At 37.2% G+C, this 27,481-nt stretch overlaps 1 protein-coding gene across 2 annotated transcripts in view; it reads right to left on the bottom strand.

Moving 5' to 3' along the window:
• The window catches only part of LOC106059563 (neuronal calcium sensor 2-like), a 128,664-nt gene that overhangs the window by 43,507 nt on the left and 57,676 nt on the right, over positions 1-27,481 (bottom strand). For both annotated transcript variants that reach the window (XM_013217213.2, XM_013217211.2), the window contains exon 3: positions 13,394-13,454. The gene's annotated coding sequence lies outside the window, so the exon portion shown is untranslated. The remainder of the gene's footprint in view (positions 1-13,393; positions 13,455-27,481) is intronic.

The raw sequence follows: 27,481 nt of genomic DNA, 5'->3' as shown, positions 1-27,481 counted from the left end.
TGACAGAATGATACACCAATACCTTGAGATATTTTTTTGTTCTAATTCTAAAGGACGTCCCAATGAGAGTTTCAAAAGCTGACAATGAATTCAACATAAAGCCCAGAAGTAAACCTGTGACATCTAGGCTACATGTGTGAAGCTGTTTGCTTAGACTCGATGTGTTGAGAGAGTAAGAGAGAGAGAGAGAGAGAGAGAGAAAGAAGAGAGAGAGAGACATGGAAGAGCAAGTGGGTTTAAAAAAAACAACTGTCGAAATATTGATTTACTTCTGTCAGCATTGCATACAGTGCGATATTTAAGACTACACGCACACTCTCTCCCACACACACACACACATACATACTATTTCTCTGACACACCATTAATCGATCCAAATTTGTATTTGTGATCACACTCTACAATAGTATCGATATTAAACAATATCAGTGACTCCAGTAGGATAGACATGGTCATAAACAGATAAGAGAGCTCCAACTGTACCTTGATCAGAGCAAGGATGAAGATCTATGTGACTACCTACCATCAGTACAACACAAATATATTGAGATAATTTTCTGAGCGTAACTCACTCTCACATGTTCATGTCGATGCAATCACAGAGTTGTTTTTATGTTGGGCTAGACCAGCGGTTCTCAACCTTTTAAGCTCGAGGACCCCTTTTTACAATCCCCCACTCTTCCCCGACCCCCCCCCCTTGCTCTCACACACACAGCAATAAAAGAATAGACTTTTTCGATGGTCTTTGGCGACCCCTGGTAAATCGTCAATCGACCCCCAAGGGGGTCGCGACCCACAGGTTGAGAACCCCTGGGCTAGACAAAAAGTTGTTGGTGAGCGGAATTCGTATAATTGAAATATGTATATGAATTCTGGTCAAACTTATTACTTTCTAGCCCAAACCTCCCGCAAGAGGAATTGATTTTTTTAAAATATGGTACTCATATACACTAAAAACTTTTTTAGCGGCCCTTGTCTGTCTGTCCATCTGTCCGTCCGTAACACTTAGATCTCAAAAACTAGACTGTTGCAGAAAAAAAAAGTGCAGTGGCAAGCTTGTCAGTATGTAATAACACGAAACGTATTAGGAAGGTTTATTCACTTTAGATCAGTGATGCTCAAACTACGGACTGCGGGTCACATCCTGCTCGTGTCGTTTTCAGGTACAAGTGCTACGCTTTATCTTGTTCAAGTGAACCGTTTTTTTTTTATTTATTTATAAGCTGTTTTTTAAAACCAGACCTGACAGCATACACACACCTGTATGTCTGTTGTCAATACTGGTACATTTATCTTTTTCTATTTGTTATCACCCTTTTCTCTCTCTCTTTCAATCTCTAACAATTTCTCAAATACTTTCTTTCTATATCGCTCTCTCTCTCTCTCTTTCTCTTTCTATCTCTATCTTTATCTATCTATCTCAAAACTTAGAAAGTCTATTTATCTAGTAACCTTCATCAACTAACAAATTTAAAAAATAGGCCCTATATTTTATTTATAATTTTTACTATGATACGACAATTTTTTTTCTTGAATGTCATTCTGTCTGTCCGTAGGTCTATCTGTCTGTCCGTTTGTTTGTCTATATTTTTGTTTAAAAAAAAACATTTAGGCCAGTTGCATCTGAAGTTCTTCCTAACAAAATACATTTTCCCGTGAGTTATAATGACAAACGTGTTTAATATTTTAATACTTTTATCAACTTTTGACCAAACTTTGTTTTTAGCTACCGGTACAAAGAAATACACACAAGTAGATAACTTGATAAGATGATCACTTTTGGAAACCAGTGGGTAATTTGTTGACGAGGTAGCAACAATAAACAAAAGTACTTTTAATTAGTCTTTTGAGGGCACAGAGTAAACAAACAAAAAATATCTGGCCATCAAGAATGAAATAAATACATGAAAAAAAGAATATTTTTTATCATTTGCGTTTATTAAAGGATAATTAAAAGATGTGTCCCTGTCTCTGACTTAATAATGTAAAACTATGTTATTGTTGTTATTGTTTTTTTTTTCTTTCTATAATTGCAAAATAATAAAATCTTCATATAAAATTTAGAGGCGCGGTGGCTGAGTGGTAAAGCGCTTGGCTTCTGAACAGGGGGTCCGGGTTCGAATCCTGGTGAAGACTGGGATTTTTTATTTCGGGATCTTTGGGCGCCTTGTCTGAGTCCAACCGGTACCATTAGTTGGGGAAAAGTAAATGTGGTTGGTCGTTGCTGGCCACATGACACCCAGAATGAGATGACCTTTACATCATCTGCCCTATAGACCACAAGGTCTGAAAGGGAAACTTTACCTTACTATATAAACTTTTCCATGAGGAGGAAATTTTTCCGAATAGAATGAAAATGTCTTTGAAAAACTGACTAGATCGTTACTGGAGCTAGGTTAATGAATGGAGTTTATTTAAATTGAGTAAAAAAAACAACAACGTCAAAAAGAGTATGTGCTTTCTGTGACACTCCCACCCCATAAGCTGTGCCTCATTAAGACCTACATTAGACATTGGGGTTAGACATGAACACAACTCATTAGCATAGCCCGAGAGATTTGAAACTCTTTTCTTATAAATAATGCAAGGGCATATTTACACAAACACTCTTTCATTGCACCTGGTGCGAGAGCCGGGAATGTTGGGATGTTGCTGTGTTTTTTTTTTTTTTGTTTTACTAGAAACTTGAAGGAAAACTATAGGCTAAAGAAATGTAGTCAGGTAAACATTTAAACAAATAACAAGAAAACAAATAGATGGGTTCTTTGCAGTGGCGTAGCTAGGAATTAGCCATCATTTGGGGGCTCGGAGGCTTGATAATGAGATAATGGCTTAATATTTAATTTAAAAAAAAAAAATTCGAACACTAATTTGGGCCCCCCCCCCCTCAAGTGGGGTTCCGGGGGGGGGGGATTTTCAAATTCTCCCCCATCCCGCCACCCTGGGTACGCCGCTAGTTCTATGAACGCAGTGTTTGAGATATCTTGATTAAATTCCTTTCCTACACAAGAAATCTGCTCATACATAGGCCAATACAAAATTGTTAGGAAATAAAATAAAAGGTACATTTACATAACGATAAATTACACTCTAATTGATAACAACACATTGAGAGTAAGAGAGAGAGAGAGAGAGAGAGAGAGAAGAAGAAGAAGGGAGAAAGTAGAGGGAGAAAAAAAAAGAAAGAATGAGGAAGAGGAATGATAACGAGGTGGAGAGGAGAAAACACAAAGAGAGAAAGCAAGAAAAAGAGAGGGATAAAAGAAAGTGGGAGCAAGAGAGGAGACAGAGAAAGAGAAGTAGTGACAGAGAAAGAGAGATAGTGACAGAGAAAGAGAGAAAGGGAGATAGTGACAGAGAAAGGGAGAAAGGGAGATAGTGACAGAGAAAGAGAGAAAGGGAGATAGTGACAGAGAAAGAGAGAAAGGGAGATAGTGACAGAGAAAGAGAGAAAGGGAGATAGTGGCAGAGAAAGAGAGAAAGGGAGATAGTGACAGAGAAAGAGAGAAAGGGAGATAGTGACAGAGAAAGAGAGAAAGGGAGATAGTGACAGAGAAAGAGAGAAGAGAGAAAGGAAACAATGACTAAAAACAATTAAATAGTATTCTTGTCCCCCCCCCACCCCCACACACGTCTTCCTGCTCTGCCTGCAGAGTTCAACGAATTATTTTTTTTTATACAGGACCGTCTTTTGTTGTTTTTTAAACCTCGCACTACTTTCCAAAATGGTCTCAAAAAGAACAATCTGTGTGTACTTCTAAGACCTTTCAGACAGAATCGAGGGGCCAAGACATTTCTTCACATCTGGTCTCTGGAAGAATTCCTTACGTCGTCTCTTGTACCAAAAGAACGGTAATGTATGATCTCTCTAGATACTGCTTATAATGTAAGATCTCTCTCTATACTGCTTGTAATGTAAGATCTCTAGATACTGCTTGGAATTACTTCTAACAGCTGCCTCAGAGTTCACAAACTTGTTGTTTTAATGGTTTCAACGTTTCTTGAACACAAAGTTGACAACACAGTATTTCAAGACACAAGTCTGTCCACAGAAACATGAGCCTGACATCACGTGACATTAAGACCTTGAATGAGCTAAAAAATATTTCAAAAACTACTCAAGTGACTTAAATAAAAATTGTATGTCTAATAAAAACTACACATATAAGGGCACTAAATCAAACATTAGTTTTATTCCGAATATGAGTCATGCAAATAGAGTTACGGTACATCGTTATTGATAGATGGACATTTTGTTCGCATTTCTGTTGCTTCAAGCAAATGACGTCAGACCTGGATTTGTCCACTAGAAGTAATACACGGTAGCTAATAACCGTGACTGTTGGAACAAATCTAGGGTGTTCAACATAAGTCCCGCGGGTTACGTCCGTCCCGTGACGTGTTGCTATCTGACGCTTGAGAAATCTGTCCTAAGAACATATTAACGTTGCAGATACATTTGCTCCATGGGACTCGATCTTTCCCATTGATGTTGTCCTTGGCACGCTTGAACTTTGAAATGCTTTTCAATGTCATAACTTGAGTCTAATGACACTAACTTGAGTCTAATGACCATAACTTGAGTATAATGACCATAACTTGAGTCTAATGACAATAACTTGAGTCTAATGACAATAACTTGAGTGTAATGACCATAACGTGTGCTGTAAGAAGCACCACGACGTTATGTGAAACTAGGTTGGTGACTCAGCCACGTCTGTCATGCCCTGCAACAATGGGAGTTGAACAAAAAGGCGCTTACCTGCGTGTTCGCATGTATTTGTAGGAGTGTGTTTGTGTGAATGAGTGTGTTCATCGATTGGTCTGTGTCTATGTGGGGGAGGGGGTGTAAGTGCTGACCATAAAGTACAGTAAAGAGAGAAGCTCCAGCACTGTAACGCTGTTGTAAGACACTGACCTCACTTTCTCTGACTGAATGGAATGGCGCCATAAACAACATACCAGGTGTCTTGTAGCCGATTTATTGACTCTCCTAGGCGATACGTTTTAAACAGCTCACAGTTGGACGGACAGGGGCCTCTACTCGAAACTAATGATACCACTGACAGAAGTACAGTGCGCTGACCTAACTAAATCTTTCACCTATTGTCAGGACAGAACTGTAGTGACATAAAACACACAGATCTACTTCCTGTGACTCAACTACGTATCTTTTTAATCTACGCTCTCTTTCTTTCATATCATTTCCCATCTCTACACTCTCTCTTTCTCTTTATTTCTCTCTCCCCTCTCTCTCTCTCTCTTTCTCAAACACTTTCAAGGGAAAAGAAACCCGCTTTAAGTATTGAAATAAAAAAAAAGTTTTGATGTCTTTGTTTCTGCGGACAATGTTTGTTTACAAATTTAAATCTCTTGGGATTAGAATGACTAGACTCTCAGACTGAATTTCAATTCCGTATTTAATGAGGACTTTTTTTTTGTTGTTGTTGAATATCGAATCAACGATAAACTCAATATTGGTACACATAAAATGAATTTCATTTCAAAAAGGCTAAGCTTGTACATAGCATTCCATCATGATACTTGAAAGGTGAATAGGTTTTATAAGACGAACATAAAGTATGGAAGAGATGAAACAAGAAAATGAAGATATAAAAATGGAAGAAAAAGTTGGAGAGGTCGAATGCAAGAGCAAAAATCAGAAAATAGAGAGAAAGAGATAGAGAGAGAGAAAGATAGAAAATGAAAAAAAGAAAGAGAGAAAGAGATGAGAGGGAAAAAGACTGAGAGAGAGTGAAAGATAGAAAGAGAGAGAAGGAGAGAGAGAAAGAGAGAAAAAGATGGAAGTGAGAAAAACAATCCGTCTCAATGTGTTTTACAACGTGAGATAAATCTCCTAGACAGACTCGAACCTAAAGAGACTTCTGTTTGTTGATCTCGCATCAAGTTTTCTGTACTTCTGTTAACCTTCACTCGGCAACCAAACAAACAAACACACAAACATGTTTCCAGCTAGTCTGTAAAACAAAACCCAGAGAAAAATCATGGTCTTGTCTTACACACAGAAGGTGAAAAAATAAAAAAAAACCTAGACTAGGTGATAGATCTATGTGACTGAAGTATGAAAAACATAAACCAAGGATGTACTTAGGCACTACCGATCTCCCTGGCAAACAGATATTAGGTACTATTTTATATTAGATAGAATATTTATTAGAATTGTAAAATTATTATTGCTTAATGTACCCCTCCACTCCCAGTCAATAAATTCACAGGTAAGGAACATCTACATACAAAAGGTCAAACTGGGAATGAAAAAACAAACAAAGGTGTGGAGAAGGTACCGGTGTTTAGTCCCCCCCCCCAAAAAAAAAAGAGTATGGAGATGAGGTTCGAGCATCACTCTTATTCACGTGAGAGTTCAGGTATAAAATGGGGACTATATAAGGCGGTAATTATTTTTTTAAAAGATTCATATAATTCTGAGTTACCTAACCTTAATATAATATCTAGGTATATAATTATCTTCATGGCTCAAGAGTTTGGACGAGAAGAAGAAGAAGTAAAGGAAAGATCACTCTTTTATTTCTGCGGATAGAGTTACCCCCACGAAAAAAACAAGAGGGGGGGGGGAAAGAACAAGTAGTATTCACCCGTCACTACGGATGGCTGCCTTGTGATTGAATAATTTGAAATGGGAGAAACAGGGAGATAAGGCAGAAATCACCTGTACAAACTTTTAACAGGCAGATTGTCAAACTTACCAAGTGAGTTGATATAAGGTTTGTAAAAAAAAAAAAAAAAAAGGGGGACAGTACTAGGAGAAAAAAAAAGAAGAAAAAAAAACCGATAAGAAGTCTAGATGGACATCACACCGAGAGGCTACAACGATGGCAGAAGAAAAAAAGAACCGAGGAAACTGGTCAGCGGTCACCTGTAGTGTCAACGGACTAACATATTAAAAAAATACTTTAAAAAAAAAAAAAAAAAAAGCTTATATTCAATTAGTTTGGATCAGTCATGTAATTGTATGCACAATAACCTAGACCAGGGGGTGGGCAAATTACGGTACGCCGGCCACATACATCCCACCGGAATGTTTTACGCGGCACGCGGATCCCACAGAAAGCAGGCATGCCCACAAATTATATGCAAATATATTAAAAAATAAACATTGTTAAATATCTTTATAAATTATTGAAACTTCTGATTCTTATCATTTATGACGAAGAGGCTTAAGAAAATAGCATGTCATGATTAAAATTAAAGTAGAAAGTAAACGAAGATTATTCTTATTGGTAATATTTAGAAACATTCAGTCAAAGAAACTCAGGTCAGTGTTTATTCAATGCTATGATGAGCTGCGTTGAAAGTGTTGAGCTGGCTTACAACAAGATGGCGAGTATAAAACTGATGTAGCTCGTGCTTCAACTGGGAATAACAGAGGTTTTTTTTTTTTTTTTTTTTTTTTTAAATAAATTAAAGAACAATAGCCCGAAGATAACGATAAACAGGAAAGTTTGCTTAAATATGAAACATATCATAGACCCAATTATCTTCTTAATAAGACTTATCAGTGGTAGGAGTCCTAATCCCAGCCAGTTACGAGAAGTACTTGAAGATTTTAAAACTGAAACAGATGACGTTAGGCACATCATACCGAAATAATGTCAGAAAACAGAAGAGCAAAGATTGTTCACCGGCAAAAAAAACACAAGGCAGGCGTCCCAAAGGCAGGCGTCCCAAAGGCGGGCGTCCCAAAGGCTGACCACGAGCACGGTGGCTTGATGATGCAGAGACAGAACTACAACTGCTGAGAGTCCAGGCAGGCAGACGTAAGACCAGGATGGATCAGAATGGAAAAATGTGCTAGGACAGGTCAGGGCCATCCATGGGCTGTGGTGCCACTGAGATGGATAAACATATATCTGTGAAAAAGTACTTTTTAAAAAATAAGGAAGTGTAATGAAGGGTCGATGCAGACTGATGTTGACAGCAGCACAAAGTGGTATTCTACTCACAGTTTTATGTACGAGAGTAAACAGTTAATTTTTTTAAAATTCAGTACTGAAGAGATTGACCTTGCCAACAACACATAAGACACTAACATAAGTTTACGGTTTACACAACAGTTCACGTTAATATTGTTCATAAACTGTCCAAGCCTGAAGATTACGCTGGTAATGAAATGTTGTGATGTAAGAAGACATATAAATTTAAAATATTAGTCGTAAAATTAGTTTCAGATATTTATACCTCTAAAAAATAAAATGCAAATTAATAATACATAAGAAATTTGAATTAAAAGACATCATACATAGATAGCTATAAGTACATATATGTATATGTGCGGCCCCCTAGTCCCAAAATATTTTTAATGCGGCCCTCGATAGAAAATAATTGCCCACCTCTGTGTGATATGAATATTTTTACCAATTGTTTCTGTTTAGCTTTAAGCTTTCTCAATGCGCTATGATTCTATCACTTGTCTGGACCATTTGTGAAAGGGGGGAGGGAAGAAGGGGTATCGAAGTACTAAACTGTAAGGTGTAAATTAATTCACACGGACTAGCTCATCAAAGTGTTCATTAACGGGTCAAATAGTTCATTAACCCCACCAAACTGACCTGTAATTAGTTGGGCTTTTTTTTCCACAAAAATTATTTGATGACTAGAAACAAAGATAAAAACGAAATGTGAGTTCGAACATAATTTGAGCAGAGTCTAAAACACCCAAGCAATCCTGGACTAGGTAAGACTCAATGACAACACTCGAAAGTCTGCGTTCTACAAGCTTCAGCAGTCCAAGGACTCAAGGCGATTAGTCAAGAACGTTCACTGTTTATCTAGTCCTTGAGTGTGGTTGTCTTTCCTGTCTTGTCTTCAAATGGCCCTCTTGTGACCTGACTGGAGAGAGAGAGAGAGAGAGAGAGAGAGTAAGAGAGAGCCAGAGGGGGGACACTTCTCGCTAAACAAAAGATGATTAATGATTCGACTAGCCCCATCGGGCACCCCGCCCCCGAAGCGTTATGTTGGGCCGTGTTTTCTCTCTCAATCAACAATCACAATCATCAACTCATTCTCGTGAATCCCAATCCTAATGTCTAAGAATAATAAATTGGTCAGGATCTCAGAGAGGGAGAGAGAGAGAGAGAGAGAGAAAAGATTTCTCTGGCCAGAATATGTTATCCGGCAGCTCTGTCAGCAGCACCCATTTATCCGCACTTGTCTCGCTCATTTATCAATGCAATGGACGAGCAATGACACCGATATATATATATATATATATATATATATATATATATATATATATATATATATATATATATAAAGTTAGAAAAAAAAGGTTGGTCGTTGTGCTGGCCACAGGACACCTTCAGTAACCTTAAGCCATAGAAACAGACCCATCTACCACATATATCAAAATATCTAAAAAGGGAACTTTATTCTTTTTTTTTTTTAAAATATAAGATTGTATTCTTTTGTTTTGATTAGTTGACTAGATTGCAAAGGGAGATGTGGGGCGGTTGACACTAAATAATTTTGTCGCACCTGATGACACAAATCCTAGCAACGCTTCCGTCTTCGTCTATAGTTAGTGTGCACATCCTTGGGACATATCTGTACAGTTGGCTTCATTTTCAACAGGCTTCATTTTCTCATTATTTCTAGATATGTGCGTTTCCAACTCTGCCCTTGCCGTTGTTTATGTAGCTGCCTGCTTGTACACAATACACACATTGTATATTTTATATAACGTACTGTGGAATCAATACACCAAGCTTTCCAAGTTAAATCATTGTTTGGATACACTGCAAGAACTATCCATCATTTGCATCTGATAATTCACATCTTAAAGAGGTATTTATTACCCATCCTATGGGACCGCAGAAAATCTCATTCAATCTCTTTGAGGTACAAGTCCAGCCAAAGTATATCTTCACTTAGGCTCAATGGGTTGTCAAGTCAAGATTGTCCTCGGTTACAAATTTGGTTCATTTTTGTGTCTGTTTGAGACTCTTCATTTTTATAACCTTTATCTCGCTTTCTCTATCTCCATCTCTCTTTCTTTCTCTGTCATACATATAAATATAAAGATATTTATATATATATATATATATAGAGATAGATAGATAGATAGATAGATAGATAGATAGATAGATAGAGATAGATAGATAGATAGATAGATAGATAGATAGATAGATAGATAGATATAGATAGATAGATATAGATAGATAGATAGATAGATAGATAGATAGATAGATAGATAGATAGATAGATAGATAGATAGATAAGGAAGGTAGACAGAGAAAGATGGCTTTATGTCACTGTGTCATTGTGTATTGCTGTCAAATTAACCAACATATTTTTCTCTGTACCGGTAAGTAATCACTATATCGAAATGTATTTCTGTGGAAATAAAGTCTGTTGTCTACTTGCTATTGAACTTTATTATGTGTTACTACCCAATGTGTGCGTTTTATTTTTCATCGGCCCACAGACACAAATCCATTCAACTCAAACACATCATTGGTAAGAATAGTTTCCTTAAAGTTGCTTTTTTTTTTACCAGCTCAGATATCGTTGGATCTTTGGAGTTTCCAATCACAGCTCAAGCCACCTCACTTTCAACCTGACCTGGTCTACTGTAAGCTCTAGGGAGCTTTAACTCAATGCACATTCACCTCTTCATTCTAATTCCTCCTCTTTCTCTCTGCCTCTCTTGACTCTCTGTTATTGTATATACACGCTTTCTGTTGTCTCTAAGACACTATGAGCGCCATATCTACTCCCCCCCCCCTTCTATCCTACTCCTCTATCTATCAGTGCTATCGACATCTATCCATTTTACTCTCTCTTTCTACCTTATTTTCTCTTTTTTTTATCTCTCTCTTTTTGTCTCTATTTTTTGTCTCTCTGGCTTTCTCTTTCTTTCTCTCTAGTTCTTTCTCTAGCTCTCTAGTTCTCTCTCTATCTAGCTCTCTAGTTCTCTTTCTCTCTCTCTAATTTTCTCTCTCTCTCTCTAGTTGTCTTTCACTCTCTCATTATCTCTCTCTCTCTCTCTCTCTCTCTCTCTGCCTCCCACTTGCTCAGCATTTTGCTACAATTTCACGGTGTGGAGAAGAACGCCAAAGATCGATAACTCTGTTCACTTCTCGGTTCAATACTAAAGGCAGACAATTCTCCGTTAATCACAAGCTGTTAACAATATATCTTGACCTTCAAGTACAGACTATTAGCCCAAGATAGGGCTTGGGGTGGGAAGAGGGACTTCGTTACATTTGGTGAGACCTTTCTACAGCCGCTACGGTGAATATGAAACACACTCAACGATGGATGGTTGCCTGGCCGTGCGGTTTGCTCGCTGAACTGTCGTTTGGATTTATCGATGATCCCGGAATCAAACCCTGCCCGCCCCCATCCCCGGTCGTCCTGCGGGAGGTTTGGACTAGGAAGTAAACTATATTTAACTCTAAGGAACAGATGAGATATATAAAACATTATACAAACATCAAATGCTTTTTGTGAAAACAGGTTACAAAGAGGGCACTCGAGAATAACACTTTATGATATAAATATTGATTATTTTAAGGCGATCAAATATTGTACAGAGGGGAAGTGTAGAACAAACAAGTACAAATTTGTGAATGAAATTCTTCAAGCAAACATTTTTTGCTTAAAAAAAAAAAAAAAAAAAGCTTTCAGGGACAGAAACTCCAAGTAAACAAACATCTTCGAAATTCCCATGCATTACTTCCCCTGTCACTTTGTATCACTAGTGCTCAGCTCTTGTGAAATAACATGAACGTGACCGCTCTCTTTGCGTTTCATTCCCATGTTACAATATCAAGGAGAAGATGGCCAGAAATGGAGCTATGGACCGGACGGGTCAGAAAAAATAGACATTTTGTATTAAAAAGTTTAGATTTTGAATTTTACCAGACGTAAAAAACTTGCTTATTATGCATGTTATATTAAATGAACACTGTTTTAGAATGTTTCTGTTTGAATGTCTGGAAAGTTACATATAAAGTAGGCCTATAAAACTGAAAACAATGCGCATTTTAATAAAGGCAACTATAAATAGTTGCTTTGCAAAATTAGGTTAACTATAAATAGATCCGTTGCAAATGAGGATAACTAGAATTAGATATAGGTAACAGACTGCAGTGACAGAGTAGACAATGAGATCAAATAGTCTAACATTACTTTCTATGCCGACGTTGGTGGAAATAGAAATACAGTTTTCAATATATATAGGTAGGCGCTGTGGATGAGCGGTAAAGCGCTTGGCTTCTGAACCGTGGGTCTCTGGTACGAAGATTGGGATTTTAAATTTTGGGATTTTTTGGCGCCTCTTGGTCCACTCAGCTCTAATGGATATCTAACAAATGGCAAATTAAAATGATTGAATTGTCATATCATATACCTGTTTCTGTGGCCCACAGTTAACGAGTGTGTCACGTGGCAGTTTCCTCTCGATCCCTACGCTGCTCACATAGTACAAAACATCACAAAAAACTGCGGCGGCTTGTCCTCATAGTGTTTAAGAGATGTATGAAAATGTTAGGGCCGGCCTTCGATTTGACCGATTACTCCCAATAGAGCCTGGCATAGGCCCTGCAATTTACATTTGGCATATCACTATCAGTCATAGCTATTGTCACAGGCTTTTAAAGATGTAGGACTTAATGGTATCGTACGAATCACGTTACTTTTATTATTCCACTGGCTCTCCTATTGCGTTTGAGTTGTTCTATGCATATTGTATAATAAATATTGATATAATGGTCTATTTAATAGTAATACTTGTTATTTAAACAAAAATAGGGCCTCGCAAGCATCCATTCAATAATTGTGCCCCTCAATTTATTAGACCGGCCCTGGAAAATGCTCCTAAAATGTTAAAACAATTGTGCGAATTTGAGGATGTAGAATTTAGAATAGAGCAGAATTCTGGGCTGTACAAAGACCAGAGGAAGAATAGTAGTTCTGGTAGAGGGGGAGACAGCTCAAATTATTCTCTGGTTGAAAAACCACATTTCGTGCGGCCAATTAACTACTGTTAATGCTTATAGGGCGCAACTATTTGGGTCAAACTTCCTCCGTCAAAGATCATGGGTTAAATTTGTTTGTTTGTTTTTGACGACATTTACAATGTGGCAAATTTCGCTTCCTCTGGCCAGATTTTTGATTGGAACTCCCAAAAGACAACCATCAATGTTCAATGGTTTAAAACGTTCCTATGTTTTCGGACGAATTCTGTGCCCTACGTAGAAATACAGAAGATTGTTGAGTTCATTTTGTATCTACCAGAACACTGTTTATGGAAGTGTATTCCTTGCATTTGGACCAGTGAAAATACACAGTTAAAGTCTATCTATCAGACGATACGAACAAGATATTGTAACAGACGTTATTATAGGCTTACCTTGGCGTTATTGTGTAAATGAAGAATATCCGTTATTCCTGCTCCAAGTGTTGACCTTTAACTAGAACAAAAAAAAAAAAAAAAAAAGAAAAAAATTCTAATGATCAAAGAATTTCTGCTTTACATTGAAATAACATAAAATACCATTGCCCCTATCAAATGTATTCTGCAATATTTTAAAATATCAAAACAGCAAGTGCTTCAAGTTCAATGTTAATCAAATACACACACACACAAAGTTGAGCAAAATCTGCAAATAATACTTTAAAGAAAATACTTTCACAGTAATGGAATTGTATTTCATAAATAAATCTCAATATAATTTTTACTGGAACTAATAGCACACACATAGTGACGCTCGACCAACTAACTGATTGACCAAATGCATATATTCTCAGTGTACTAGAGTCATCTATAACTCCAATTTGAAACTTATAGTCTTCACTGGGATTCGAGCCTGACCTTCAGAATTTAAATATATAACTAACCCCTTTTGTGTTGATCTATGGGCTCAATGTTTTGGTGGAAACAATGAAAACTACAATGACAGAATGACTTTGTATAGAGTTTTTTAAACATGTAATCCAACAGAAGACTGACGTCAATATTTTGTTTTGTTCATATTATAGCGTACAAATCTTTACATGAATCAAACAGGAGCATGGGGTTTAGGTGAAGAGAATACTGTCACGTAACATGCAGCAGCTACTGCATTAGGTTTATTTTTAGATTATTTGCAGCGCAAGGTCATGGTTGTATGATGTTGACAAGTAATGTCAACTTTATTGAAAACGATGACGTTTTTCCATAAGCCCTAAAAATAGTTTGGACGTTGCTAGTATGTTGTCACGTGGTAGTGTTTAAACACTTGGAGATTTCGTTTCGAAGGAGAGTGACGACTAGAGTAAAAGAATAGAATCTAAATTAAATTGTATTGTACTTATATGTAGTGTAAATATTATTAAAGTGATTCTTAGTTTCAGCATAAAATCTTTGTATTTATTTAAAAGAAGATTTCAGTTTTGAGTTTCTACTTTAAAGTATCTCCGGCATCAGAATTCAGAAATTGTTTATTGGACAGAGTTACACGAAGTTCTAACATCAGAAACGCATTGCCTGATCAACACAATCTCATCGTAACATCAAAACATCGTTGTCATCTGGCACTCAAACATCTATCGTCACAAATACTATGCTGCTCTTATGTTAGTAATGGTGCGTTCTTTCATGTGAGGTCTCCCACTTGCCAGATCAACATGACCTCAACGTATGTACAGGAAATGGAGACACCACCATAAAAAGTTGTCCAAGCTCTTTAAAAAAAAAAAGTTAATTTTGTTTTGTGTCACTCAGCTCACGAAATTGAGGCAGTAGAATTTTTTTTCTGTAATGATCACGGTGCCAGGAATTCCCACATGGAAAGAATCCACCATCAAACACAATTATCTCAATGCGTAATAATGTGCAATGGCAGTAATTGAGCATTCGGGAAGTATCGTGACAGATGCACTATCAACGCAGTCCAAATCATGAGATTCAGTTCCAAGAATATTCATAGTGACAAAGTCATGAGATTCAGTTCCAAGATACTTTATAGTGACAAAGTCATGAGATTCAGTTCCAAGATACTTTATAGTGACAAAGTCATGAGATTCAGTTCCAAGATACTTTATAGTGACAAAGTCATGACATTCAGTTCCAAGATACTTTATAGTGACAAAGTCATGACATTCAGTTCCAAGATACTTTATAGTGACAAAGTCATGAGATTCAGTTCCAAGACTCAATTTTAACTCGATACACCAATGACTCGCTCCACTCGCTATGCTTTTGTGTGGACCAAACGAAAAAGAGAGAGTGTGTTTTAAGTGAATTGCTATTAAGCGGGTAGGATTGTATTTTCATTCCATTTGTAGTTGCTACATTTTTAATACAAGCGATGGATTGGGCTTTTGTTGCCTTTTTTTAATGTGAAACTTGATCTGAAGTAGACGCTTAGTCCGAGGTCCACATTGTCGGAATACAAAAGTGAAACCTTTATAGTGCGTTTTTTTTTTTAATTTCTAGACTGGTGACTCAAGCTTTTACTCTTGTTATTAATGTTCTGGTGTTCAGGAATGTTTTAGAAAATCATTTATTTATCTACTCTCCTCATTTAGGTAGCGACTGCTAAGCCAACCATTGTTGTTAGCTCTAATGATGTGCTGTCAAAGTAGCTTCTTTTATTTCTAGGGCATCTATCATATAGAACAAAATGCTTTAAAAATATTTTCCTTTCTTCACATGATTACTATTTAGAGCGCAGTCTGATACATACAATAAATAATACTACCAAAGTCATTCATCAGAAAACATTGTTATAGAAATGAATCATTTTTCATACTCTGGCACTTCCAGGGTCTAGCTTCGTTAAAAGAAAAAATTCATTGTAGTCAACTTAATAAGAGTCCACTGAGAAATTTTCTGATGAAATGGCGGAGGTCTGCAGCAATACTGCCCTCTGACAGACGAGAATAATGTTTATGGCTTCGAATGTGTCTTGGATGTCACTTGTCACTATCCCCTCAGTAGATATATACAACGGGGGTATATCCTTATTTTCAATAACCCTTGCCATATAATCTCTAAGCTTAGGTTTTCGTATTCTGTTTTCCTCTTTCAGTTATTCGGATATTATGGGATAGCGGTTTTGCTTTGTCATTGTACATTTTTCTTTTTCGTTAATAAAGACTAAATCTGGTCGGATAAAATCCGGTTAAAAGTCAGTCGCAATACGTGGAGTAGATAGTGGGGTTGATTCTAGAACCTCCCGTGGCGAGTATTTGTAATAAGACGGCGTATTTTTCCAATCAGATCATGTGTCAAGTCCAGGTGCTGATGTATTATCTTCGCAATTTGATTATGCCAACCTAGACTCTAAGAGAGATGAACAACCTGCCATTGTGGTGTTCGGCGCTTCCACGCCGGTCATTGTGCAGATAAATCAAACGGAGGTAACACTCAAATAACGAACTTCAATAACACAAGCAAAAGGCCAACAATAAAAGTTTGTCCACGCTGGTAGTGAATGTCGAACATGAAGATTACTAATAACGAAGGGGACCGTCGAATGTCGTCAAGCTAAATGTCTACGTTTATAAAAAGCTCCTTATTTCTAAAGCCTCCGAGAGTAGTCTGTTTTACATTTGTTTACATTTCGCTATTCTTTCTCAAAATCTAGTCTAGTTTTTACTAGTCGCGTCATTGTCTCTAAGTCAAAACTTTCCCTTTTCAATGAAACCAATTTGCCAATTCTTAATCGTGGGCCATTACAATGGGTTGCATTGAGTCACCCCCGTTTCCTCACTTTCGGTATCAAGTTTCAGCTAGTGCTTTTCATACATTTTGTCCTAATAACTCAGAATTGTAGAGCTACGACAAATCTTTCTAGTTCAGGATAAAGCTGTTTTGCTTTCAGCCATCCTTAGGAAGCAGCCTTGTTAATCTTTTGTGTACAACATCTTATCTTATAAAATACAGACGTTACTTCAAAAAAAAAAAACAAAAGAAGAGAATTACGTCCTACGCGTCATGCATTTAGTCATGCATATTAACCAATGACTTAAATTCTGCCAAGTCACTGGTTTTCCTGGCTAGCTCAGGCAACCCATTCCATGCTCTAATAGCACTAGGGAAAAAGGAGAATTTTGTACAAATTTGTCTTAGCATATGGAACGGAGAGTAGTGTTTTATGTAATATTGCTACTTTTAAGTCTTCCATCCTGTGTAACAAAGCCGGGAACTCCCAGTGGAGTAGCCTACCATTTTTTTCCAATTTTCATTGCTATTATTATTTTTATATCGAACTAATATTCTATCTCTGGCACTGCCAGGGTCGAGCTTCGTTAGAGAGAAACAAAATTCACTGTAGCCCCTTTAACATTGTCTTCTGAGAAATTTTCTGGTGATGTGGCATGTCTGCATCAGTACGCCCTCTGACAGATTCTGGGTGTTAGGGGCGCTGAAGGTTCTGTAAGGTCGGTTTTCAATTCCCCTCAGTTGGTATAACAACATGGTATATTGTTATTTTAGACAACTTCCCTAATCACTTAATCGCTAAGCTTAGGTTCCCTTATTTTCTTTGTTGTTTTTTTTCCATTTCAGTTTTCCTTATATTATGAGGTAGTGGTACGGCGGTGTCAACGATGTTAGCGGTTTTTTTTTATTTGTCAATCAACTGTAGAAAAAGGTGATTAAAATCCACAATTTCGTCAGTCAAAATAATAGGTAAACGACTTGTGGCAAATATTTGTAATAAGGAGGAATATCTTTCATAATAAAATTATAAGTCAAGGCCAGTTGTTGATATGTATTAATTTTGCAACTTTGTAATGGCGACCTAGCTAGTCAGATTCTGATAAAGCTGAACATCCTGCCATTATGCGTTCAATTATTATTATTATTAACCTATTATTATTATTATTAGGCCTTTTATTGTGTTTTATAATGGTAATGCTGTGTGCTCGCTACGAGCAGATCCAGATTTTTATTTAAGGTACACAAAAGAAAGATGAACTTTACTTAACGTTCTGTAATCCTCCAGCAGCAAAACTCAAATAGCACATTGACACCATCATGCTGAGTAACAAAGTATATATAGCCGAATGTGATCAGGGGACATTAGAGAAATTATTTCTTTTCAAACTAAAACTAATCGATTTATTGTCCCTGTCTAAGTAGAGTTTCTCACCATTTGCCTACCTCACCAGTCAATAAACTTAAGCCCCCTGTTAATGACCAAAAATTACTACACAATAAAAAAAATCGTTCATTATAAAAATCTTTAATACTTAATTGTTAATGACTTCATTGTCAATTACAAATAGAAATTTAGGGATAAGATAATATTCTTCGTTTTGTGGGCTTGAACTCTATTGTAACTAGTATTCATGCCAACACGATTTAATTTCATATTTTTTGAAATAATGATAGAAACAAAAAAAGCTTGATAAAACTGACGAAGTATATTTGGTCACAGCACAAAAGAAAGGAGAGGTTATGAAGCCAACAAAATTTCTTTCGCTCATTTTACGACATAATTCCTATTTAAGATCAGTGATGTACTTGCAAGACACGTGGTATGGCTATATTTAGCCACATCACGAGAAAAAGTTATTTTCATGCAAAGTACTCCATAAATGGTTGGAATTATCGTGTCGACATTCACGGTTCGATTGAAATCGATTACAGTATTATAATTGTAACCCCCACAAGCAGAAAATCAACTATCTGCATGGGCCATTATATCGATATCAGCTTCTAAACTAAGAGAAACATATTTATAGAAGAAAAGAATGTGAACATTAAGTGTTTGTTGTAGGTAAAGAGGCACAGTTCTCTTGTAGACACCAAGCAAGATCATTCGTAAGAGAAACTATATGTCTGTTTTTACCTTTCAAAGTACAGAAGTGCAAGTCTTAAACAGTGCTGCACCGTTCATAGACAGTATATTTAGCTCAACGCAACCCTTGGTCATGCACCACTAGCGGCTGAAAATATCTTACAGTCTTACATGCTTTAGCTAATGGCCAATCATATTCCACTAAAGCAGTGATGCTCAACCTATTTTGGCCAGGGGACTATTTAAATTTCCTACTCTCTTGCCTCGCATAATTCAATACATCCCCCCCTCCTTATTTTAAAAATGCCACTTTCTTGCACTGTAGCTAGAAGTAACGAAGGGCCGTTAGCACTGGACATGACCCGCTGGCCGTAGGTCAGTGCATCATCGTACAAAATTGTAAAACACTGTGACTTAAGTATTCAGAACAGCTGAGGTGTTGACAAGGAGATGAGTCTAGATCTACAGTAGAATTTTGACAATACGGCTTACGATTTGCAATTTAATCACTTCTTCTTCTTCTTTATCGTTCTCATTTTAATGTTGGCGTTCAGATGACTAGACCAATATATGAGATGAACTGCGCAGTGGTTTCCAAATCAGGGAGCTCTCCATATAATTTTCTTTCTATTGGGGTGTTTTGGGGCCAGTGTCTTGTACGGGCCTCGTGGTAAAGTGAACTGTTTTGGAGGACATGGTCAGCATTCTCTGGTGACACTCCACATGGGCATATTTCACTAGTTCCAATTTTGAGCTTCCGGGGCATATGTTGTCTCATTATGTTTTAATCACTTGATTGGGCGAAGATATAACGTTATTTTCTGTTTAAGAAATATGTATTTTGTTTTAAATGCTTCATAAGTTCCTTCAGATTTGAAGATAACTTCATCCTATCCACAACCTTTCTCAGGACGTCGGGCAGGGTTCAAACCCAGGACAATCGAACGCCAGTACAGAGCGCATACCACACAACCAGGTATAGATCGAAATCCCTGTATAAATAATTGATACGATAACACTATAAAACGATAACAAAAATACTTAATCCTGTAATACGAGGGAAGTGTGCTAATCATCCTAGCTCAGGAGGATGTGCACGATAAACCACATGTTACAGTAATGTATGCATAAAGAAGATACAGGTCACGGCCATGAATATGCAAGAGCTGGATCCGTTCATAGCTATGAAGTCTCTCCTTGTGTAGAGGATGTAGCAGCCGCAGAAAGAAAAAAAAATGTATTTAGACAAATAGGAAGCTCAAAATTATGTTTGAATGTTTCTTTAAGCATTCTAAGAGATTCTAGTGTCATCTTATCGACTCCACATAGTATTGTAGAGATTGGGCTAATCGTTTTGCTGTCAATCAGGAGGTGTAGGGCTCGAGTCATACTGGAGGTATCGTGATTTTTGAAAAAGCAGACGACACAGTTTCAAACGTGTCCTTGACCTTGTGTGGTTAAAGCAATGCTACATAGTCCGCACACAGAAAGACATGGGCTCAACAATCGTCTGCTCCGGTCTGTACAGACGAAATCTTACTCATTTAAACAAGTCCTGTTGTAAAGTTATAGCAGTAGTGCCGGAATTTAGTAGGTGGAGGCCCCCACCCTCTTCAAGCTTCAATATCATTTAATTTAATCTCATTTCTCGTTTTTATTCTTATATTTTACATTAGCCAGATATGACCCGCGGCCCGCTGGTCTTAGTTTGTGCATCCCAGATCTTGCGCCATATTCCCTTACATAGCTAAAATAAAATACTGTGAAAACGGGTTTACCCGATCTGTTAAAAAGTTTTCTTTCTTTAATAGAGATAAATTTAGGTATTTTTATTTTTATTTAATTTTAGGGCCTTCTTGTTGTGGGACAAACATTGAACATACACTACGGTCTCTGCCTAGATCTAAGGAACATTCAAGCCCACTTTTTGTCAAGATTAGTCAAATGGTTTTGAATTCTATTCTGGACATAGATACTTCTTACATTGTGCCCTATATTAGATGGATTTTTTGTCGTTAAATTTTATAGTTTTGAAGTTTGAAGTCCACACTCTTTATGGTCGAGATTCCAGGTGGCCTCACAGTCTAGCAGTGTCGTAAATCCGGCCTTGAATGCAAGTTACCTGAAGTTGCGAGCCCTCGAGCGTTTTTACTTCCCAAAGTCACTAGAGTTCTCGTGATTGATATATCCGGAACGTCGATTATGTGAACATTGCAGTAACTGTGTATCTGATGAGTCATATTTCTGCTGTATATTTATAACGAGGTTGTCTGATCATGTGACCTGACCTTTCAAGCGAGATCACATTTATCTCCACGTTACAAGAGCTGACGAACGTCTCGAAGAGAATAATAAGTCAGTTGAGTGAAAGGACTGAGAGCAGTTGACCCGAGGACTTGGGATCGATGACACGTCGACTGAGCATGTGCCAGGTGTACGTGATGCAGTGTGACCTTTAGTGATGCAGTGTGACCTGTAGTGATGCAGTGTGACCTGCAGTGATGCAGTGTTACCTGTACTGATGCAGTGTCACCTGCAGTGATGCAGTGTAACCTGTAGTGATGCAGTGTGACCTGTAGTGATGTAGTGTGACCTTAGCGTGGAAAGGTGTGGGGGCTTTCTGAATGAGTTTACAGATCTTAGATCCCCTCGTAGGGACTCGGGTACCGTTGCACTTAATACATTGGTTCACAGGCTCCTAGAGTAAAACTTACAGAGCGAGATTCACACACCATCGTACCCCCTTCCACTTCAACTAACGGACGCTATCACCACTGAGGGCGCTGGTGCTAATACCCCCCGGCGAAATATCCACCCCAATGTCAGGGCAACTCAAATCCCTATACTTAAGGATTACAAGATCGTTACATGCGACCAATGAAAAGGGCATGTTGTCAATAAGTTCAATAAACTTAAATCAATACACGTAGTCAATGTTTTACTTTTAACTTTAGGAAAAAAAAATCTGTTGCCACAAAGTAAGGGAAGGGAACGGTCTCCAACAACCTTAAAAACTAACAGAATAATATTCCTTCATGGCTCCTTTGTTGGCACTCACTGAGCCATGGCTCACGCAAACACAATCACCCCTGCTGGTCTTTATGAACGTCTGAATGCAGGGACCGCAATCTCAGTCATGCCCGCATTGCTTCTGAAGATGCCATTCATCCGATGTCCCTCCCGGGCTGGAGGCGAGAGATCGAACCGTTCAAATCACTACAGAGACTTACAAAAGGGCTCAACGATATTTCTCTTACAAAAGAAGCAGATCAATTCTAATGGAGTGAACATTATAAACATTCATGTGTTGTTTTTTTTTGTTTTTTATAAACGACTTTAACAAGCAAACAAAAAATACGTTAGCGGTTTTAGCCAATGGTTTTAACTCAATGACGTCATGACGTGACGTCAGTAGCAAGACATTTATAGCCGTTGTCCAGAACAAAAGAAACTAACACAAAATGAAACACGACAGCCCTAGATATAGAGAGATGATAGTAGTCGATTCATAGAGATAGTAGCAGTCGATTCAGAGAAATGGGATCAGTCTAATCCTGGAGATGGCAGTTGAATCAAAGAGATGGTAGTAGTCGAATCTGAAAGATTGTAGTAGTCCAATCATAGCTAATAGCATTTGTCGAATTAGTAGTCAATTAGTGAGATGGTAGTGGCCGAAACAGTGAGAAGCTAGTATTAGAATCAGAGAGCTAAGAAGTCGAATCAGAGAGATTGAGCTGAATCGAATCAGAAAGATGGAAGTAGTCGAATCGGAGAGGTTGCAGTAGTTAAACCATTCAGACAGTTCAATTGTGGAGGTTTTAGTAATCGAATCAGATAGATGACAGTAATCGAATCAGAGAGTAGTCGATTCAGAGAGATGTCAATAGTCAAATGATAGAGATGGTAGTGGTCGAACATGACTTAGTCCTGTATACCCCCTGGGAGCATTGAACCGCAACTCTTCATCGAGATCAGTTCAGCTTTTCGTCATCTACTGTGATGTTCTTCCGGTAGCCTCACGTTCGCTGAAGACAGACATCCTCTACGTTGATATTAAGCCTTCCAACTAAATTTTTTAATGCGGATTCAAATGAAGTACCTGCCATATTGGTAGTTGCTTTTCGCAAGGTGTGTCCAACCAGCTCCATGTTCGCTGATTCATATCTTGGGCTATGAGTTTCTGCTTGGTTCTCTCCCATAAAATGACAGTATATATCTTTTTGGACCCCTTAACTCCCGGTATCCGGCGTACACAGATGTTGGCAAATGTCTGCAGATTTTTAAATATTTGTTTTTATGACACTTCATGTCTCGGAGCCATATAGAAGGACTTAACGTTTGGGACTAAGAATCGGATCTTGTTTTGTAAAGACAGTGCGCTTTGGAGCGCAATAATCGAATCAGATAGATGGCAGAAGTCAAATCAGAGTAGTGATGAGAAGATTATCACTCGCGCTAAGGATTTGTCTCAAAAGCTTGAGGGATGGGGGGGTGGGGGGGGAGAGAGAAATCTCAGGAAAAAAAAAGCTTTCAGAACCAAACAAAATGTAGCAATGTTGGGCTACATTGATATTAACTTTCAGAACCAAACAAAATGTAGCAATGTTGGGCTACATTGATATTAACTTTCAGAACCAAACAAAACCTAGCAATGTTGGGCTACATTGATATTAACTTTCAGAACCAAACAAAATCTAGCAATGTTAGGCTACATTGATATTAACTTTCAGAACCAAACAAAACCTAGCAATGTTGGGCTACATTGATATTAACTTTCAGAACCAAACAAAATGTAGCAATGTTGGGCTACATTGATATTAACTTTCAGAACCAAACAAAACCTAGCAATGTTGGGCTACATTGATATTAACTTTCAGAACCAAACAAAACCTAGCAATGTTGGGCTACATTGATATTAACTTTCAGAACCAAACAAAATGTAGCAATGTTGGGCTACATTGATATTAACTTTCAGAACCAAACAAAACCTAGCAATGTTGGGCTACATTGATATTAACTTTCAGAACCAAACAAAACCTATCAATGTTGGGCTACATTGATATTAACTTTCAGAACCAAACAAAATGTAGCAATGTTGGGCTACATTGATATTAACTTTCAGAACCAAACAAAACCTAGCAATGTTGGGCTACATTGATATTAACTTTCAGAACCAAACAAAACCTAGCAATGTTGGGCTACATTGATATTAACTTTCAGAACCAAACAAAACCTAGCAATGTTGGGCTACATTGATATTAACTTTCAGAACCAAACAAAATGTAGCAATGTTGGGCTACATTGATATTAACTTTCAGAACCAAACAAAACCTAGCAATGTTGGGCTACATTGATATTAACTAACCGCCCTCACAACGTGAAAAACAAAAAGTATTTTCATATACAAAAAAAACTGAACATTCTCGTAGCCGATGAACGCGACCTGTTTTCATCCCCACCTCTTGTGATATTCAAGCGAGACCAAAACTTACAAGACATATTAGTGCGTAATACACTACACACCATTTCTAGTGAATCTGGCACTTGGCCGTGTTAGCGACGTAACAGACATACCTGCTAACACCATCACCATCACTTGTCCGAAGTGATCATCAAGATTAGTAAGTAGTCAATTCAACTGTAATAATAGAGGAGTTATATATGCCAAAACATGCTCTCAGTGTGTCAAATGATCTACAATGGAAACACAACCCCCGAGAACGCCTTAGAGACATTCGAAATCTTGCAACTAAGCCCATTTCGATTTACTTCAATAACACAGAACAGAGGGGCACCACTGATCTCCTCCGCACTGCTATACAACAATGTAATGACAAAAACACCCGTCTGCAGATTGAAAATAAACTTATTTACATGTCAGGCACCCTCCAACCTCATGGGATCAACAACCAACACACTTTTATTTCAAATGAAATGGGGACTAACACTCTTCCCATTTCCCATTTATCTTTGTCAGTCATCACAGCCCATTCCGATTTCCCGCGCTTTTACACCAGCGCAGCTCTTTTTCTTTCCTGCTTTGATAGAGAACAGCTTTGAACAGAAAAGTGAAGTCTATTTTGCACTAATTGTTTGTTTGTTTTAAAGCTGATAATGACGGTTATCTTTATGTATGCTTATTGTAGTCTCTATACAGAGACATAGTAGTAGTCGAATGAGATAGATGATAAGAGTTGAATCTGAGAGATGGCAGTAGTCGAATCAGAATGATAGTAGTAGTCGAATGAGATAGATGATAAGAGTTGAATCTGAGAGATGGCAGTAGTCGAATGAGATAGATGATAAGAGTTGAATCTGAGAGATGGCAGTAGTCGAATCAGAATGATAGTAGTAGTCGAATTAGAATGATAGTAGTAGTCGAATCAGAGTGTTTGCAGGGATATTGTCAGGATGTGGGCAAGGTTATAGGCTAAAACTAATTGTTCAATGAAGCATATTAAAATACAATCGATAGATGATTTTGGAGAATGTTTTCAGGACCTAAGACATTCATTTAAAAAAGTTTATCAAACCAACGTGGACATAATGTTTCCCTCTCTCCTAATCTAGCATTAAGCAAGATGCGCTTTGTATGAAAATTCTTAAAAATTCGAAAACATACATTTTGTGCAAAGACCTTAACACCATAAATAAAAATAAAAATTATTTTTTATTAAAAATTATTTGTTTAAGCTGCAAGATAAACCTCGTTGTAATATAAACTCGGAATTGCCACCTATACCTTTCAAAAAACGCATAAAAATACTGTATGAGATTATTGTAATGTTAAGAACTAAGTGGCTATTCCTAGGAGAAGTAATTGACCACAGGTCTACTAGTCATGTATTGATCATTACTTTGTATTTATCTCCGGCAAGTTTCGAAATGGCATTCTATAGAACAGCTTCATGCTAAGATGTTTAATCAAACAAATATCAATTTTGATTCCATGACAGCATTTTATGAACAACAATTGTATGAACGTTCCAGTGATTACTCAGAGAACATTTCTCTTTCAAAGGTTTTATCAAAGAAGAAAGACGACATAGTACCTAACTACACTGTACACACAACAACAACCTGTCCTAGACAGTAAACTGAACAATTCTGTCCTGATGTCAATGTTGCGTTCTGAAGTTTGTGGAAAAAACGAGTTTAATTCTCTTTTTTTTTTTTTTGTGTGACTCCTAAAGTTCTTAGTTCTTCTCTTATTGTTCTCTTATTTCTTCTCTTATTGTTCTCTTATTTCTTCTCTTATTGTTCTCTTAGTTCTTCTCTTATTGTTCTCTTAGTTCTTCTCTTATTGTTCTCTTGGTTCTTCTCTTATTGTTCTCTTAGTTCTTCTCTTATTGTTCTCTTAGTTCTTCTCTTATTGTTCTCTTAGTTCTTCTCTTATTGTTCTCTTAGTTCTTCTCTCAATGTTCTCCTAGTAATGTCCAGGTGTTTGGTAACTCTAAATTTTTATCTACCCACAAGATCAAATATTTTACAAGAAGCAAAGTCCGAAGAAGAGTTAAGGAAAGGGGGAGGGGAGTATCTGGATGGTCTCATAGATCTGTCTGGAGGCTAGCAGGTACCACAAGGTACAGCACGATTACCTGCCAGAGCACAATGGGAGCTGTTCTGAAACTTATCGGAGCTCATCTCAGGTGTCGTGGATAGATTCTAGGTTAAACAGAATATGTGCTACAAGGTACTTTTATTACACTTTATAGACAGTCTTTTTTTTATGATATAAATGGAAGCAACTAATTCCAACACTTTTATCTAGATTTTTATTTATGTATTTGTTTTTAGGAGAAAATAAGAAAAGGTATTTAAAAAATAGTGAGCAGTCTACAACTTAGTGGACTTCCTTGTACGTCTTTGTGTAGTATCTGTAGATAGATCAAACAAAACCGAATCAAATACTCAGAACGACACAGAGATAGAGGCACATTTCCTATTCTATACGCAAGAACAAATTCGTACAAGTGCTCCTTCTTCCCTAGTGCCATTAGAGAATGGAATGGGTTGTCTCAATCAGCCAGGAAAACCAACGATTTAGCAGAGTTTAAGTCATTGATTGACATGCATGACTAGATTGACGCATGAAATGCGTAGGGTGTAATTATCTACTTTTTTGAAGCAACGTCTGTAATATATAAGATAAGATAAGATAGTGTGACCCGTTAAGTGCGTGCAAAATGTTTATTCAGTTTTTTAAACTCTCATTGTAGACTAGTAAGAATAAAGGGATTTTTTTACAGTATGTGTAAAACTATTTTAAAATATAATTTGTAGCTTCAACGAATTATTTGATAATCAGACAATTTGACTGTATAGACAAGTAACAATGTTGTTGTTTTTTATCTAAATACATCCTGTTGTTTATTTTGTATCCTTTTCATTTTTTAAATCTATTTGTAAACAATTTTCTTCAAAAACAAATGCATTTTCAATTATACTTAATATAATCTTTTTTTTAATAGTTTTTTTTTTGTTCTAAATTTTTAAAAATATACATAGTCTACGGTCCTCGAGGTAAATTCTAGTTATTCTTTAGAATATATATATATACAATGCTAATTTGGAAATGGTGAAGGAGATCTGAAAACGCCGTTTTGGAATGTCTGGCTTTCGCTCATCGCCGTTCAAATATATCCAATAATGTAATAATTACAAATGTGTTCTTGATGCCTGGCTGAGCGAGTACATGAGAAGAACTA

Source organism: Biomphalaria glabrata, chromosome 5, assembly GCF_947242115.1.
Source record: "Biomphalaria glabrata chromosome 5, xgBioGlab47.1, whole genome shotgun sequence".
Taxonomy (NCBI): domain Eukaryota; kingdom Metazoa; phylum Mollusca; class Gastropoda; family Planorbidae; genus Biomphalaria; species Biomphalaria glabrata.
This window is presented reverse-complemented; position numbering and strand designations above follow the sequence as displayed.